We start from the raw sequence: 17,525 nt of genomic DNA, 5'->3' as shown, positions 1-17,525 counted from the left end.
GAAACCTCCTTGAATCCTAGCTTAATCCCAAAGAAAAGAGAAGAAAATTCTGGTTTTGGTCCTTGGTTTGTCCCAGCCGAAAGCAAGAGAGGGAGAGAGTTCAAGAGGATTTGATTTTCTTTTAATTTCCTTTATTTCTTCCAAAATGAAATGAGTTAATCAACTTAACTCTTTCTAACTTAATATGCTAGGTGTCACTATACAAGGCAGCCACCTAACCCATTATTCCACCAAATGACAAAATTGCCCTTTCACCCAAAACTAGGGTAAATCCAAAGCTAGGGGTAAAATAGTCAATTCCATAACCCCGCTCAATCCCGATAATTTATTTTCTCTAAAATATTTCCCACTATGAAATAAGGTTCTAAACTTACCCATGTGATCAATCTAGCCATCCATCGCATTTTCCGTTGTCGCCGAGCAAAAATTACAAAAATAACATATTTAACATATAAACTAAATAATACCCCTAGAGTTTAATAAAATCTCCGGAATTGAGAAATTATAACTCTAATATCTATTTCTAAATATTGGGGTCCACATTTAAAATTAATTCACAAATAATAATAAAATAATAAAAATTAGTGCTAATTGCCTTTACTAATCCATATTACTAGAGCGGTCATTACAATTATCCCCCCGTTAATAGGATTTCGTCCTCGAAATCTAACCTGAATAGCTCTGGATGTTGAGTCCTCATATCTAACTCCAATTCCCAGGTGGCTTCTTCCACCTTACTATTCCTCCAGAGCACCTTAACCAGCACAATAGTCTGGTTTCGAAGAACTTTTTCTTTTCTATCCAAAATCTAAACAGGTTGTTCTTCATAGGATAAGTCTTGTTGTAGTTCAAGGGCTTCATAACTCAAGACATGAGTCGGGTCTGACACGTATTTCATTAACATAGAAATGTGAAATACGTCATGAACAGCCGATAATGCTGGTGGCAAGGCTAGCCGATATGCTACTTGCCCGACCTTCTCGAGTATCTGAAATGGCCCAATGAACCTAGGGCTTAACTTACCCTTCTTCCCGAAGCGCCTAATACCCTTCATTGGTGAAACCCGCAGGAAAACATGTTCCCCTGCCTGAAATGTAACATCTCTGCGCTTCGGATCAGCATAACTTTTCTGCCTGCTTTGAGAAGCAAGCATCCGAGCCTTGATCTTATCAATAGCTTCATTAGTCTTCTGCACTAATTCTGGACCCAAGTACTTCCTTTCTCCTGTCTCGTCCCAATGAATAAGAGAACGACATTTTCTACCATATAACATCTCATAGGGAGCCATCCCTATTGTACTTTGGTAGCTGTTGTTGTAGGAGAATTCAATTAAAGGCAAGTACTTACTCCATGAACCCTCAAAGTCCATGACACAGGCTCGCAGTAGGTCTTCTAAAATCTGGATAGTTCTTTCTGACTGACCATCAGTCTGAGGGTGAAAGGTTGTACTAAACTTTAACTTGGTACCCATAGCCTTCTGAAGACTCACCCAAAATTTCGATGTGAACTTTGGATCCCTATCTGACACAATAGATTTAGGGGCTCCGTGGAGACGAACTATCTCCTTCACATACAATTCAGCATACTGATCCACTGAATAGGTAACTTTCACTTGTAGGAAGTGAGCTGACTTTGTGAATCTGTCCACGATGACCCATACTGAATCATACATCCCCGTAGTTCTAGGCAAACCAGTTACAAAGTCCATTGCGATGTCCTCCCACTTCCATTCTGGAAGGACTAAAGGTTGCAATAACCCTGCCGGCCTATGATGTTCAGCCTTAATCTGCTGGCAGGTTAAACACTTGGACACGTAGTCCACCACATCTCTTTTCATCCCATACCACCAAAAGTAGGGTTTCAAATCCTGATACATCTTGGTGGTTCCTGGATGCAACGAATAAGGCGTGGTGTGAGCTTCATCCAGTATTTCTTTCTTAAGCTCATCAACACTAGGAACACAAACTCGAGCTTTATATAACAACATTCCACTGCTCGAGACTGAAAAGCCTCTAGGCCGACCAGCCACTACTTCGTCTCGAACTTTAACTAGCTCGGGATCTTCCAGTTGTGCCTTTCTGATTCTCTCCAACAAATCAGATTGGAGTGTTAAATTATGTAATTTCCCGACCACGAACTCAATTCCTGCACTAACCATTTCCGAGGCTAGTTGAGGAGCTATCATAATCGTAGTATAAACTTGCCCAGGACCTTTTCTGCTTAAAGCATCGGCCACAACATTGGCTTTTCCGGGGCGATACAGTATTTCACAATCGTAGTCTTTAACCAACTCCAACCACCTTCTCTGCCTCATATTCAGATCTTTCTGGGTGAAAAAGTATTTGAGACTTTTTTGATCAGTATAAATTTCACACTTTTCACCGTAAAGATAATGTCGCCATATCTTTAAAGCAAAAACCACAGCAGCGAGCTCTAAATCATGAGTTGGGTAACGCTGCTCATAATCCTTCAATTGACGAGAGGCATAGGCTATGACTCTGTCAGCTTGCATCAGAACACATCCCAGACCCTGTCTGGATGCATCACAATAAACAACAAATTTCTCTTGATCTGATGGCAAAGCTAACACCGGAGCTGTTATCAAACGTTGCTTCAACTCCTGAAAGCTTGTTTCACACTTATCTGACCACACAAATCTCTGATTTTTTTTGGTCAATTCGGTTAGGGGCATAGAAAGTTTAGAAAATCCTTCGACGAAACGTCGATAATACCCTGCTAACCCGAGAAAACTTCGAACTTCCATCACAGACTTGGGCCTCGGCCAATTCTTCACTGATTCTATCTTATTTGGATCAACCATAATTCCATTCTTTCCAACAATATGTCCCAGAAAGGACACTTCAGACAGCCAGAACTCGCACTTTTTGAACTTAGCGTACAGCTTGTGATCCCTGAGTCGCTGTAACACCATTCGAAGATGATGCTCGTGCTCCTCTTCTGACTGAGAGTATACAAGAATGTCATCGATAAACACTATAATGCAATTATCGAGGAAATCCTTGAATACCCTATTCATGAGATCCATAAAGGCTGCAGGAGCATTAGTCAATCCGAACGACATTACTAGAAACTCATAGTGCCCATATCTAGTTCTAAAAGCAGTCTTCGGTATGTCCTCCTCCCGAATTCTAAGTTGATGATAACCAGACCGTAAATCAATCTTCGAAAACACTGTCTTTCCCTGAAACTGATCGAACAGATCATCGATCCTGGGCAACGGGTACTTGTTCTTAATCGTCAGCTTGTTTAGTTCCCGGTAATCAATACACATTCTGAGGGAACCATCTTTCTTTTTCACAAAAAGAACCGGAGCTCCCCAGGGCGACACACTGGGTCGAATAAACCCAATGTCAAGTATCCCCTGAAGTTGTAACTTAAGCTCCTTGAGTTCTGCTGGAGCCATCCTATAAGGAGCTTTAGAAACAGGTTCGACTCCAGGTGCCAAATCGATTACAAAATCAATCTCTCGCTGTGGCGGCAATCCCGGTAACTCCTCGGGAAACACATCAAGAAAACCTTTCACCACCCGAACTACCTCAGGCCCAAATGTTTCAGGTCTGCTGGAGTCAAATACCACCGCTAGAAATCCTACACAACCATTGCATAGTAAATCCCTAGCCCTCAGCACAGAAATAACCGGGATTCGAGACCCCTGAACTGATCCAACATAAACAAATGGATCCTCACCTTCCGGCTGAAAAAGTCACCATTTTACGCCTACAATCTATACTGGCTGAATACTTGGATAGGAAATCCATTCCCAGTATAATATCAAACTCAGTTAGTTCAAATTCTATGAGATCAGCACTCAATTCCCTATCTTCGATCCTAATTGGCATAGACCTAATGCGCCTATTAGAGATAACCAATTCCCCGCTAGGCATTAGGGTTCCAAACCCTCTTTCTAAAATATCACAAGGCCTACCCAAAAGATCAATCACTCTTGTAGCCACATATGAACGTGTAGCTTCCGAGTCAAATAATACTGTAAATAACAAGTTGTTGACGGGAAGCTGACCTGTCACAACAGAAGGACTGGCTGCAGCATCAGCTTGGGTAATGGCAAACACACGAGCAGGAACCGGTTTCACCTCAGCTTTCGGCTCCTCTTTCTTTGCCTGGGGGCAATCTTTCTTGAAATGCCCCACCATGCCACACAGAAAGCATGTCTTCCGGTTACACTCTCTCGGATGATGTTTCTTGCAACGTGGACACTCAGGGTAAGAGTAACCCTGGCGTCCTCCTCTGCCTTGGTTCCCACGGAACTGCTTGCTTTGCCCCGAACCACCAGAAGCTGGAACAACTTTTCTTTTCTGCTCAGTGGTGGAGTCACCACCATCCCTACCATAAACAGGAGTGGGAACAGTGGGGGTTCCACAAACACTCGGAGTCACTCGGGGCTCCTGAAGGAATTTCACTGCTCCCTCGGCTCTCAAAGCCTTTTCAACCATCTCCGCATATGTGGTTGCTTCAGTGGTAGTAATAACCAGATCATGCCGAATCTTTGCACTCAAACCCGCTAAATATTTTTCTTTCTTGCTAAAATCAGTCGGCACAATTCCCGCCGCCAACTTAGCCAACCGATCAAACTTTGTCATGTATTCAGTAACCGACATTCCCTCGGTTTGAACTAGATCAGTGAACTCTTTCCGCTTTGCACTGCGGACTGCTTCATTATAATACTTGGAGTTAAATAACTCCTTGAATTCTTCCCAGGTCATCAACGTGACGTCTCGAGTGAGGGTTATCAACTCCCACCACACGAGAGCATCTTCCTGAAACTAGAAAGTGGTGCAGGTCACCCGGTCATTTCCAACCACTCCCATAAAATTGAGGATGCGTTCAATCACTGAAAGCCACTGCTCGGCCTTCATCACATCAGGGCCTCCCAGAAACACTGGAGGTGCCTGTTTCCGGAATCTTTCATACAACGGCTCCATACGGTTGCCAACAACAGGTTGTTCTGCTGGCACCGCAGGAACTGCAACGGCCTGAACCACTTGAGGAGGCACGTCAGGAGGACCCTGCTGCCTCAACCTTTGAATCTCTTCATCTTGCTGGCAGATTCTATCTTGCATCTCAGCAAATCTTTGCTCCCAATCACGAGGAGCTTGAGGTGGATTTACAGGGCGACCACCCTGAGCTCTGCCACGGCCACGGCCGCGACCACGAGGATTTTGAGGATTCCCCTGACCGCCTTCGGTCTCAACCATGCCACCCTGACTTCTTGTATTTCGCGGGGCGTCCATTTTATAGGACTTAGCCTGCGAATCCATAAGCTAGGCAGGTTAGACAGCGATCAAAACTTAACACCGCTCTTAAAGACTTAAAGGCAACACACTTTCTTTTCTTTTTAAAGAAATATATTTAATTTAAATTTAATATGCTTCCTAACATGCTTTCACATTCACATTTATTAAAGTACTAAACAAGTACGGGCTTACTGAACCGTGAACCGAGCTTTCTCTGATGAAGATTGTACATGTCTTAGCAAGCTTCGGTAGACAAACCTAGCGGCTCTGATACCAAAATTGTAACGTCCTAATGCTAAGGCACACTACAGTGCTTTTTCAATTATTGTGCAATCTTTGCTAATCAAAGAAATTTCTCGAAAAACGTGTCAAATTAAAACTTTTGCTTTAAATATTAAACTTTGTAATATAATATAATATTTACAAATTCCGGGATCCCATTTTTAAACTTTGTAAAACTTACTTTTCAAACTATACATTCAAAATACACAAGTTCTAGGTCGCACAGCGACTTTCAAAATACAACTCCCAGATGTCCCGAGACCGAACACTCCAAGTCGCGCCGCTTGACATGTACAATCTCACCCGAGCTCAGGTTCACTTCTGTTCAGCCTTCCCCTTTCCTTTACCTACACATAGAAGCAGAAACTGTGAGTCAACAGACTCAGTAAGAAATGCATATAACATACCATATAATTTCCGACCTGTAAATAGGCGTCCATACACCTATTTACAGAGCTTAACAGATGAGTATGAACGTTCAATACCAGGGTACAACCACTATACCACATACACATCGTACCTCACTGTACGAGTGTTGGTAGGGTTTACCCCGATCACTGAGTAACACTGAGTGATGTACCACACACCTTAGCATTTTCCCATGCCTGTGTTGGTATCACTGTATCGTACTCACAATCACAATAATCACTATACCAATGCACTCTATAACTTATTCATACAAGTGTTGGTAGTGCTTAACATAATTTAAGCATGCATATATAAACACATATACACACATTCAGATAATCACATCATACATTATACACAGTTCTTACCTGTTTTCCGAATTCAAGTGTGCTGGCCGACCTGAACGGAATTCACGTGCTAGATGGATGCCCTAATCACAATAATAGTAATACAGATGAGTGACTCGCTAAATCACTTTTCAGGACTTAAACTTGGAACTAAAAGTTTCCCTATCGATAAACCTCATGGCAATACCCTAAATATCTCAAAATTGGCCAAAACTAGGGTTACGAATTTCCCCAACGAGCGTACGGTTCCCAACCGGCAATCCGGTTCTGGGTCACCAACCGGTCGACTGGTTGGTACTGGTCCCCCAGAACCGGAATTCCGGTTCTGAGCTGGGAACCCAAAAATCATTCCCCTTAACTCAAATCAAGCCCAAACCTTACCAAACTCTCCAGTACACCTATACAATGCATACACAATAGAATCCAAGCAATATTTCACAGAACAAACCAATAAATCCAATTATGCCATTAAAGCTCAAAGCTTGAGTTTCAAAACTCAAGCTTGCTTAGAACCAATATCAAGCATCAAAACCAGAAGCTAGGGACTTAAATCAACTCAAAATAACTCTAGAATTCGAACCCTAAACATTTTAAAACCTAACAGCCACTTATTCTCAAAATCACAAGTTCAAACTAAGTAAAAAGCTCAATAATACATAAACAAGAGTTCTAGGGCTTACCTTAGATGAAACCTCCTTGAATCCTAGCTTAATCCCAAAGAAAAGAGAAGAAAATTCTTGTTTTGGTCCTTGGTTTGTCCCAGCCGAAAGCAAGAGAGGGAGAGAGTTCAAGAGGATTTGATTTTCTTTTAATTTCCTTTATTTCTTCCAAAATGAAATGAGTTAATAAACTTAACTCTTTCTAACTTAATATGCTAGGTGTCACTATGAATGCAAGAATCTCAAGGATGAGATTGAAAACCTAATCCGATTGGGCCACCTCTATGAGTGGATCAAGAATAGGCTGCCTCACCTCAATCCGGGCCAGGCGACAGGGGTTGTGCCCCAGGGAACACCAAGGGGTGAAGCAGGAGTATTGGCTTCAGCTGCTCCTGCGGGCAATGCCCAGCACATCCCCGGTCTGCCGCCCACACCCAACGGGAGGGTAGCCATGATCTCCGAGATCCCCATATTGGAGGAACTACCCGCAAGGAGCTAAAGCGATACGCGGGGGCCGTGAAGCACAATGAAGTTTGGGAGGTTACTCAACTCCCAGCTCAGAGGCCCCGGCTGATGGACCAACCCATCACGTTCACGGAAGAAGATGATAAGACAGTGCGCTTCCCTCATCATGACCCGTTGGTCATAGAGACCCCCATCGCTAATAAAGTGGTGGCCAGAGTCTTGATTGACAACGGAAGTTCCGTGAACCTACTCTTCAAGGAGGCCTTCACTGCAATACTATTCCAGAAAAGATAAAGCCATGAAAGAATTTCTTATATCAACAGTGAGAGGTCTTAGATATGCTTTTGTATGCCTTAGACCAGACACCTGCTGTTGAGTGGGAGTAATGAGTAGGTATCAGATTAATCGAGGAGAAGAACATTGGAAGACAATCAAGTAAATCTTAAGATTAAGAAGAGAAACTATATGTTAGTCTATAAGGGTGTGTTTAAAACTCTTAGACTACACCATATAAGATTTCAAAATTTGCCTTTGTGCTAGAAAATCTTTCTGATAAGATGGTGATTACTCTTGGGGTGGAATAGTGATTTTGGAGAAGTGTAAAAACCTATCTGAAGTCTCTAGGTCTACCAGAAAGGGACTGAAAGTTAAAGTTGCAGGAAAGGTACTTATTCAGTCTAAGGAAAGTTCTATACATCTTTGGCACCATTCCAAATTGCCTTAACTACTAGTGTTAATTTCCTGATTAACCAAAAAGTAGTTGCCAAAGGTATAGAATCCAGTATCCCAAGAGAGTAGACATATAGAGAGGAATTTCACATTATCAATGATTTTGTGATTAAGGAAGAGTAATGGTGGAGAAAAGTTTGTGGTTAATTCAACCTTTCAGATCCTATTACGAGGAGTTTACTACTACTACACTTGATTTGTATATCAAGGTGTTGAGAATATTTGAAACACACTTTTTGTTTTATATTAGTGCAAGTGGGAGTTTGTTGGGTTTTATGCCCTAAATAAAACTCATTTCAATATAATCAGATTTACTTATTAATATAGATCAGAAATAACATTTAATGTTGCATGGTTCACATGATTTATTTCATGATTATATGTACATAATGTATGAATTCGTCTAAAGTAAACATGACTATGTGAATAAAGTTTCCTAGATTTATCAGACACAGGGTTTTACTGATATGATAATCTACAACAGAGTTTACTTGCATTTGGAGAAGTGCTATGTTCTTTCCAGAGCATTGGTTAAAGTAAAGCTCAGGTTGGATGTATGGAGTATGCATCGGAAGGGACCGATATTGAACTTTGACTTAGATTTATTAAACTTACCGTAATATCTATTCAAGTCAATTTCGCCTAGTTGATCCTAGATCAAATGATCTTAATCCTGTTATGATTAGGCTCAATCTCGAGAGGCTATTCGTGTTCTTTGATTTGTTAGTTAAGCCTACTTTTAGGTCAGGGTGATACGTACATTTTGGGAACATGGTAGTGCAATTGAGTGGGAGCGCTAACATAAACATGGAATCTATAGCTTCTATCCGGCGAATAGTAAGTAAAGGATGATCTCCTTCGAGCTTGACCAAACGAAAATAAATGGTGGAGATCTCATTTCACATAAGCTGAAATATAATTTATACGAGGTTAAGTGTTTTAAGGATAAAATACATTGTAGGGTGTAACGGTAATCTAATCCCTTAACAGTGTAGATCATTCATATAGAGGATCATTGATCAAATTAGGATTATAACAATGGATAACTAATGATGTGTCTATATGGTGGAACATATAGAGCATTCTATATACTGAGAGTGCAATTCTAAGTTCTATGCGTGGGTTCAACGAAGAATTAATAAGTTAGTGAATTTTAGTAATAAATTCTTGATCTACTTATTGGAAGCTCGGTTATATAGACCCATGGTCCCCGCACTAGTTGAGATAATATTGCTTGTAAGACTCATGTAATCGGTTTTGATTAATCAATTATAATTCTCAATTTAGACTATGTCTATTTGTTAATTTTTCACTAAGGGCGGAATTGTAAAGAAAGAGTTTTACGGGCATATTTGTTAATTATGATACTTTTTATGGCTCAATTAATAAATATGATAAATGACAATATTATTTAATAATTATTTATAGTTATTAAATAATTAGAATTGACATTTAAATGGTTGAATTAGAAAATTGGCGTTTTTGAGAAAATCAGATGCAGAAAAGATAAAACTGCAAAATTGCAAAAAGTGAGGCCCAAATCCATACAGATAGGGCCGGCCACTTTTATAGGAATTTAACTTTGATATTTTCATTATTTTAATGCCAAATAATTCAAACCTAACCCTAGTGGAATGCTATAAATAGATAGTGAAGGCTTCAGGAAAATTACACACTTTCTTCTGACTTTTTCATTCAGAAAAAACTGAGCCTCTCTCTCTCCCTATCTTTAGCCACCACCTTTCTCTCTTCCTTCCCTCTTCAATTTCGAAATTCTTAGTGTTAGAGTAGTGCTCACACACAGCAAGTGATACCTCAATCATAGTGAGGAAGATCGTGAAGAAAGGCTTTCAACAAGAAGGAGTTTCAGCACTAAAGAATCAGAGAAAGAGATCCATGTTCAGATATTGATAATGCTCTGCTACAGAAAGGAATCAAGGGCTAGATATCTCAACGGAAGGAGTCGTATTATTCCGCTGCACCCAATGTAAGGTTTACTAAACTTTATATGTGTTTATTTCATCGTTTTAGAAAGTTCATATTTAGGGTGTTAATTAACATACTTGTGAGTAGATCTAAGATCCTGGTAAAATAATTTCGAACATTTATATATATGTATATTATATATTTGTTATTATAATAAATATATACTATAATCAATAATTAAAACTTACAGCTTTTTGATCTTGTATGTAACGGCTGGGGTTTGCACATGCAACGATGTCAGTGATATATTTCAAAACATAAAAACCACATTCTTGGCTTTTAGATTGTCTTGGACAGTTTGCTTGGTTAATTCCTAGCCACGGGCCAAGATACTCATGTGCGTTCCCTATATACATGAATGCCCTGTTTTGGAAAATTATATTAGCATTTCAATTCGTTAGTTAATTTAAATTTGTTACATAAGAAGTCATTAAATTATTACCTTCCGACCATTTGTTCTATTTCTTCGGGAATTGGGCAGCCTTTTACAGGGTTTAAATGAATAATTTTCCTTGGTGTAACCACCACTAGTGTCCAATGCATCCTAGAAAATTATATTGGAATATAAGTAAGATAGTATAAAAATAATTTGAAGTCATAATATAGAAATGAACAATTAGCACTAAAGAATTTAATAAAGTTTACCCGATATTCCAAGGAATAAAGAACATTTGGTGGTTGTTATTCATTAATGATAACCAATTAGCCAATCGTCTTGCCGCATCGTCAAAAGACAGACTCTTTTCTTCATCGGTATTCCCATGCACTACAAGAAGCTCTGGGTCGTAAAAGTTAAAAATTTTCCTCAGACCGTTGATGCTCTCCCATATGTGCCTGCCAAAAAAAGTGTTAGTGTCTTATAATAATTTGACTATAATTTGATATAAGGTTAATTAGATTAAAGAAGAGTATACATCATTCCAAACAGCATTCCCTGGTTGCCAATGTAGTCACACGTAGCAACCTGCTGCAAATCCTCTCCAGATAACGTGATCTGCGTACGCGGTGCAATGAATTCTCGGGGGACAGGAATTGTGATTATATCACGTTTATCTTTGAGCCTCTGGAATTCATGAATCATCCATTTTAGCGAATTAGGGATCAACGCCATCTTCTCTTCCGTGAACAAGTCATCTTCCCATGCACCACCGCCTTGTGGAGAAAGCATCGGAGCTTTCCCCTTCGACGCATCACGTCTTGAGGGCGGTTAAGCGAGTGGACCCTAAACAAAACAGAACATAATATATATATATATCAAATTTTATCCAAATTCTACCGAAATTTCGGCAGCATAACGGTTGTAATTGAATGCCCCCAAAAATTTTAAACATGCCTGTATAACGACAAATAACACATATATGCAGCACATATATTCGCAGAACCTACTTCACTACGGATGAATATTGAAGATATTCAAACTCCACTAATCATTAATAATTAATTTATAAGAGAAGTTACCTCGGTTCTTAGAATTAAGTGTTTAGGCCAAGGAAGGAACATCTGGTATACGTCCCTAACATATCTGCACTCTTCAATTGGGACTGGGATTTCAGCGTCCTCTTGCAGGATTTCCGAAACCATAATCCGGGCATGTGAATCATCGTAGTTCTGGGAGTGAAGTTGGATTATACAAACATGCTCGTACAAATACGCTCGGGCCACAATGTTGTCGATGTTGTCAGAGCAGAGATGTACTTGCTGATTAAGGGTCGCATGGTCATCGAAATTGTACAGGATACCTTGGTCGTTGAGGGAAATAAACTCCTCAGCATAAGTTTGTGGTTGTACCTCATCCTGAGGAGCGTATGGTTGTGGAACATACGCCTCACCAACCACCTCTCCTTCTTCCTCTTGTTCGGCAGCGTTTCTCTTCTGCTTAAGGGATTGGACTTCGGCTTTTAATTTTTCAATCTCCTTCGCTTGCCGAGCCACAACATCAGACACTTCCCTTTTCTTCCTACCGAACAGTTGAGATGCCCTGGTCAGGAACCTACAAATCATAAAATGCAAATTAGGTATGATTTTATTTGTGTAATTAAATAAATAACATTAGTTACAAAACATATACAAGATATATAGAAAAAGGAAAAAAAAAAAAAAGAAAGAAAAACAATAGCTTTACCTTACCCATAATTGGTTTGGTTGATAATGATTAAGATTAATTAAAATTGAAATTTGAGAAGGAAGATGGCAAAGACAGACACAGATACCAAGTCTGAGAGAGATAGAAAGAATTGTGTGCGTGTGTATACAATGTATATTTTTAAGTTTAAGACTATTATTATGTAATGATTGGTTAATGGTGATTATATTTATTAATTTATTATTATTATTATTTGAATTTGAGTTATTATGTTTTTTTTTTTTTTCGAAAAAGAATAATTTAAGTTATTATTTGATTATATGTAGTTTTGTATACGCTGATTATATTTTTATATTTAAAAAATATTGAAAAAGTTGTGGTTAAATTATTTTAGTTAATTAATCCACATCACCTCTTCATACTTTTTCTTTATATCTTACCTTATATATAAAATGGCTATGTAACGGTTTTTGTTGTGTCCTTTTAACAGAATATACTCAAAAACAAGTTAACTTTAACAAACATTTATTCATACAGAACTGAAAAGAAACCATTTACAACAATTATACAAAACAACATAATTATTCAGAATTGGTAGATACCTATTCACAGAAGCACCCATTCATTTACACATGTTATATATGAAAAATTAAACATTTTTGCAACAATTATACAAAACAAAAACTTTGTGTGCTGCCGCTTCCAAATTAATTTCCACTCATTCTTGAAGCCTTATAATCTGATTAAATCTGCAAAGTTCTCACTGCAATCTGTAAAGGTATTTTTTATACGCTTCATTATTGTAAATTTAATAACAATAAATTTATAGTGAAAACTTAATAAATTTATTTGATTTTATATATGTATATTATATATTATATATTATATATATTATAGAAATTTTATTTTATATATGTATATTATATATTTGATTTATATATACATTATATATAAGGTAACAGAACTACAAACTTGGAATTATCTTTGATTATTTTCATTAATGGACTATGATAACATCAGTCCTTTTGCTGTGCTTCCCCTCCCTTTCTCTATGGCCTTCCCTTCAATTGTTTTTTTAAAGCAGAAAGAATCGATTTTCGAAGAAAATCGATGGATAAAGAGGAGTCTTCTTCCTCTGCCATTCTCTATGCCTTTCCTTCAATCTTTGATTTCCTACAAAAAAAAATGGCTTCTATGTAACAAAAAAAAAAAAAACATAGAACCATACAAAGCATATACCTGTGAGATTTAGTGTGAATGGCCAAACATTCTCTACCCACGAACACTAACGGCGCCACCATTACCACAATCGGTAGCAAGAAGAAGAAGAGAAGCTGACATCTTGAGCGAACCCTAACCCTAGAAACCATTGTAGAGGTGCGACTGTACGGTTGAAGAAAAAGAAAGAAACTTTGAATAACCCTAGAAACCTTTGGCTGTGAGAAGAAAGGAGAAGAAGTTTGGAAAAATTTGAATGAGGGAAATTGAAATGAACGGCTGAAGTAGATATTAGTGTTTTGGAAATTTACCTTTTATATTAGGGTTATGGCATTAGGGTTTCTTTGTTTGTTTGTGTATTGGGCTTATCTCATCTCTTGTTGGGCTTAACTAATTGATAGAAAGAATCTTAGTTTCACTCTTTTTGACTATGCAACTTTGATTTCGTGTAATAATAAAAATGTCAAATATGATACACCTATGATACACATGGTAATCAAGATAATAATAAAAATTATACACCTATGATACACATGGTAATCAAGATAATAATAAAAATTATACAGTAAAATTAGTCAAATATAGTCATATATATCATAATTAATAATTATTTGTATGTATTTTAGGATAGTCTTCAGCTAAATAATTAATGATTTATTTTTAACCTTTAATTTAATTGATACACTTAATTATGATGTTATTCATTTTAATTATATTATAATATACTTTTTTATTTAACTGTTATTTGTTTTATAATTTATTAATTATTCTTTACAACATTGATAAATACAGCTACAAATTAAAAAGCATACATGGCTAATGATGAGGATTGGTTTCCATTTACGAATAATGCCGGCATTGTAATTTCTTACCTTAATGCTTATTTAGTTGAAGAAAATGATAAGTATTTAGGTGAAAATTGTCCCTTATGCTTAGAAGAATTTAAAATAGGCACAAATGGTGCAAAAATGCCTACATGTATGCATTTATTTCATGTAGATTGTATTGCTAATTGGCTTCGTAGGAATCCAACTTGTCATGTTTGTAGGTCTCATTTATTTTATTTAATTTGGTTGTAACTTGTACCAATTAATATTACTTATTTAAATAAAAGTTATTTTGCTAAATTTGATTGCATCTTTTAACTATTAATATTAGTTAAATTTATCAAAGTTATTTCATTTAGTTTAGTTGTAACTTGTAATAATTAATACATTATATTTGAAAATTATTTGTGGTATTGAGAAAAAAAATTACTAAAAAAAGGCTAATTCAAAAAAAAAAAAAAACCTAAATCAAGTATTTAGAAAACTATCATAATTCATACTATATATATATTATATACATTATTCTATTAGCATGTAATAGCTCTTCAGAGATATTAAACTACAGTTGTAACTTGTATACACTTGTACAAGTGGTAGTGTAATTTAATATATGAAAAAATAATTTGATAGTTTAAATAATAAAAAAAAAATAAGTAATTAATATAGTTTTTTTTCAAAATAATTGATTTTGCTTTCATTTTTTTTTTAATTAGCCTTATACTATATATATTATATATATTATCTTTTTATAAATTAATTTAGCTTTTTTTTCTAAATACTTGATTTAGTTTTAGTTTTTTTCTGAATTAGCCTTATACTATATACATTATACTATTAGCATGTAATAGCTCTTCAGAGATATTAAACTAGAGTTGTAACTTGTATACACTTGTACAAGTAGTAGTGTTTTTTTATATATGAAAAAATAATTTGATAGTTTAAATAATAAAAAAATAAGTATTTGATAGTTTTTAACAAGTATTTTTTTCTAAATACTTCATTTAGCTTTTTTTTTTTTTAATTAGCCTTATACTATATATATATATTTATATATATATTATATACATTATTCTATTAGCATGTAATATCTTCACTTTGCATTTCAAATGATAAAAAATTAATTTGATAGTTATTGTTTTTATAAACCAGGAAAAGAAAATGAAAAAAAGAAAACTTTATAAAGATCTTTCAGAAGAAATGAAAGAAACAATTTGTCGAAGAAAAAGAGAAAGATATGCTCAAAAAAAATTGGAAGAAATAATGCAATTTCTATAGATGAATCATCATCAAGCATCCAAAATCACTTACACGAGGCCATTAATAATACAATGAGAAGTAAGAAAGCTGCTAATGTCATGAATAATATTTGTGAAACATCTACACAACTATCAACAATTAATGCAGGTAACTAAATTTTATTTACATATAAATTATTTAAGTTTATATACTAATTTTTCATTTGAAAATAAACACATAGTAAATATTTAATTTACAATAATTTTTTGGTGTATAAACAGATCCAAGCACCAAATCATATCCTAACTCAAAAATTAGAAAATTTGTCAATGATGTCCCATATGAAGCATCTACTTTGAAATTAATGCCAATATGTGTACATTGCAAAGCAAAAAGATATCCTCATGAGACATCTGGATTTTGTTGTGCTAATGGAAAGATTCGATTAGCCAAAACCAATGTTCATGAAAAGCTTCGTGATTTGTTAACAAGTAACACATATGAATCTACTCAATTTAGGACATATATTCGCACTTACAACAACAAGTTTGCATTTACATCGTTTGGAGTTAAAGTTGATAGAGATCTTTGTCAAAGGAATAAAGGAATCTACACTTTCAGAAGTCAAGGACAAATCTATCACTACATCAATGATTTGCTTCCCTCAAATGGCCATCCGTCTAAGCTACAATTATATTTCTATGACACAGATCATGAATTAGAAAATCGTCTTTCAGATTCAAAAATAATGGTTCCATCAGTTGTTGCTGAACTAATACAAATTCTCCAAATCAATCCATATTCTTCATTTTTCAGATCACTAGGTGATTTGGAACATCTTGAAAACCAAAAAATTATTATACGAACAGATATTGGACTTGATCAACGCGTTTACAATGCCCCAACATCTTCACAAGCTGGAGCAATATGGATAGAAAATGATGATGGTGAAGAACTAATTGGTCGTGACATTTTTGTATATAATCATTCTGGTTTAAGTCATAAAGTGCAATACTATTTCGGTTGTTATGATCCACTACAATATCCATTGTTGTTTCCCTGTGGAGATATTGGATGGCATGAAGACATTAAAAGGAATAGTGGAGGTCGCAATTCTACATATAATGAAATAAATCAATCTATTAACCCAGACCAATCAACCAATGCAGATGAATTAATTGCAAGAGAAGAAAGAGGTTAGATAACAATATTAAAATATAAATTAATTATAAATATTTAATTAAGAAAAAATTACTTACGTTTTACTTTGGCAGTATTAAACCAACGAAAAAAAAGGCGAAGTAGTTTCATGCCGTGAATATTACTGTTACAAACTACAAATTCGAGAAAATGACAATTCAATCTTACTTAAGTTTGGAAGACTATTACAACAATATGTTGTTGATATGTATGTTAAAATTGAAACGTCAAGATTGGATTATTATCGACGCTACCAAGAAGAATTTCGGCATGAGATATATCGAGGTATTGTCGATACATTTACTCTCGGAGAAAGAAATGCTTCTAATATTGGAAAACGTATGATTCTCCCATCATCATTTATTGGAGGTCCGAGGGACATGAGAAAACTATACATGGAAGCAATGGCTTTAGTTCAACATTATGGAAAACCTGATATTTTCTAAACAATGACATGCAATCCAAATTGGCCAGAAATTATTAATGAACTAGACCAACATGAAGAGAGTCAAAATAGACCTGACTTGATTTCTCGAGTTTTCCATTCAAAATTAGAAGAAATGAAAGATGAATTATTTAACAGAAAAATATTCGGTGAAGTTTCAGCTTATGTTTACGTCATCGAGCACCAAAAAAGAGGTCTTCCACATGCCCACTTCTTAATTATCTTACAAAGAGACTACAAATTATATGCACCAGAATCTTTTGATGAAATTGTTTCAGCAGAAATACCCAATAAAAACACAAACCCCCATCTTTATAAAACCGTTGTGAAGCATATGATGCACGGACCATGTGGAGTATTGAAACCG

At 36.1% G+C, this 17,525-nt stretch overlaps 1 long non-coding RNA gene across 1 annotated transcript; it reads right to left on the bottom strand.

The window, feature by feature from the left end:
• Positions 1–12,740: 12,740 nt before the first annotated feature.
• Positions 12,741–14,057, bottom strand: LOC115698221 (uncharacterized). The gene is made up of 2 exons (XR_004008075.2): positions 13,472–14,057; positions 12,741–13,002 (listed from the first exon to the last, which is right to left on the bottom strand). It is a non-coding gene; the product is annotated as an uncharacterized LOC115698221 (long non-coding RNA).
• Positions 14,058–17,525: the final 3,468 nt, after the last annotated feature.

The sequence above is a fragment of the Cannabis sativa genome, chromosome 7, assembly GCF_029168945.1.
Source record: "Cannabis sativa cultivar Pink pepper isolate KNU-18-1 chromosome 7, ASM2916894v1, whole genome shotgun sequence".
NCBI lineage: Eukaryota > Viridiplantae > Streptophyta > Magnoliopsida > Rosales > Cannabaceae > Cannabis > Cannabis sativa.
Note: the sequence above shows the minus strand (reverse complement) of the source record. Positions and strands in the feature narration are given on the sequence as shown.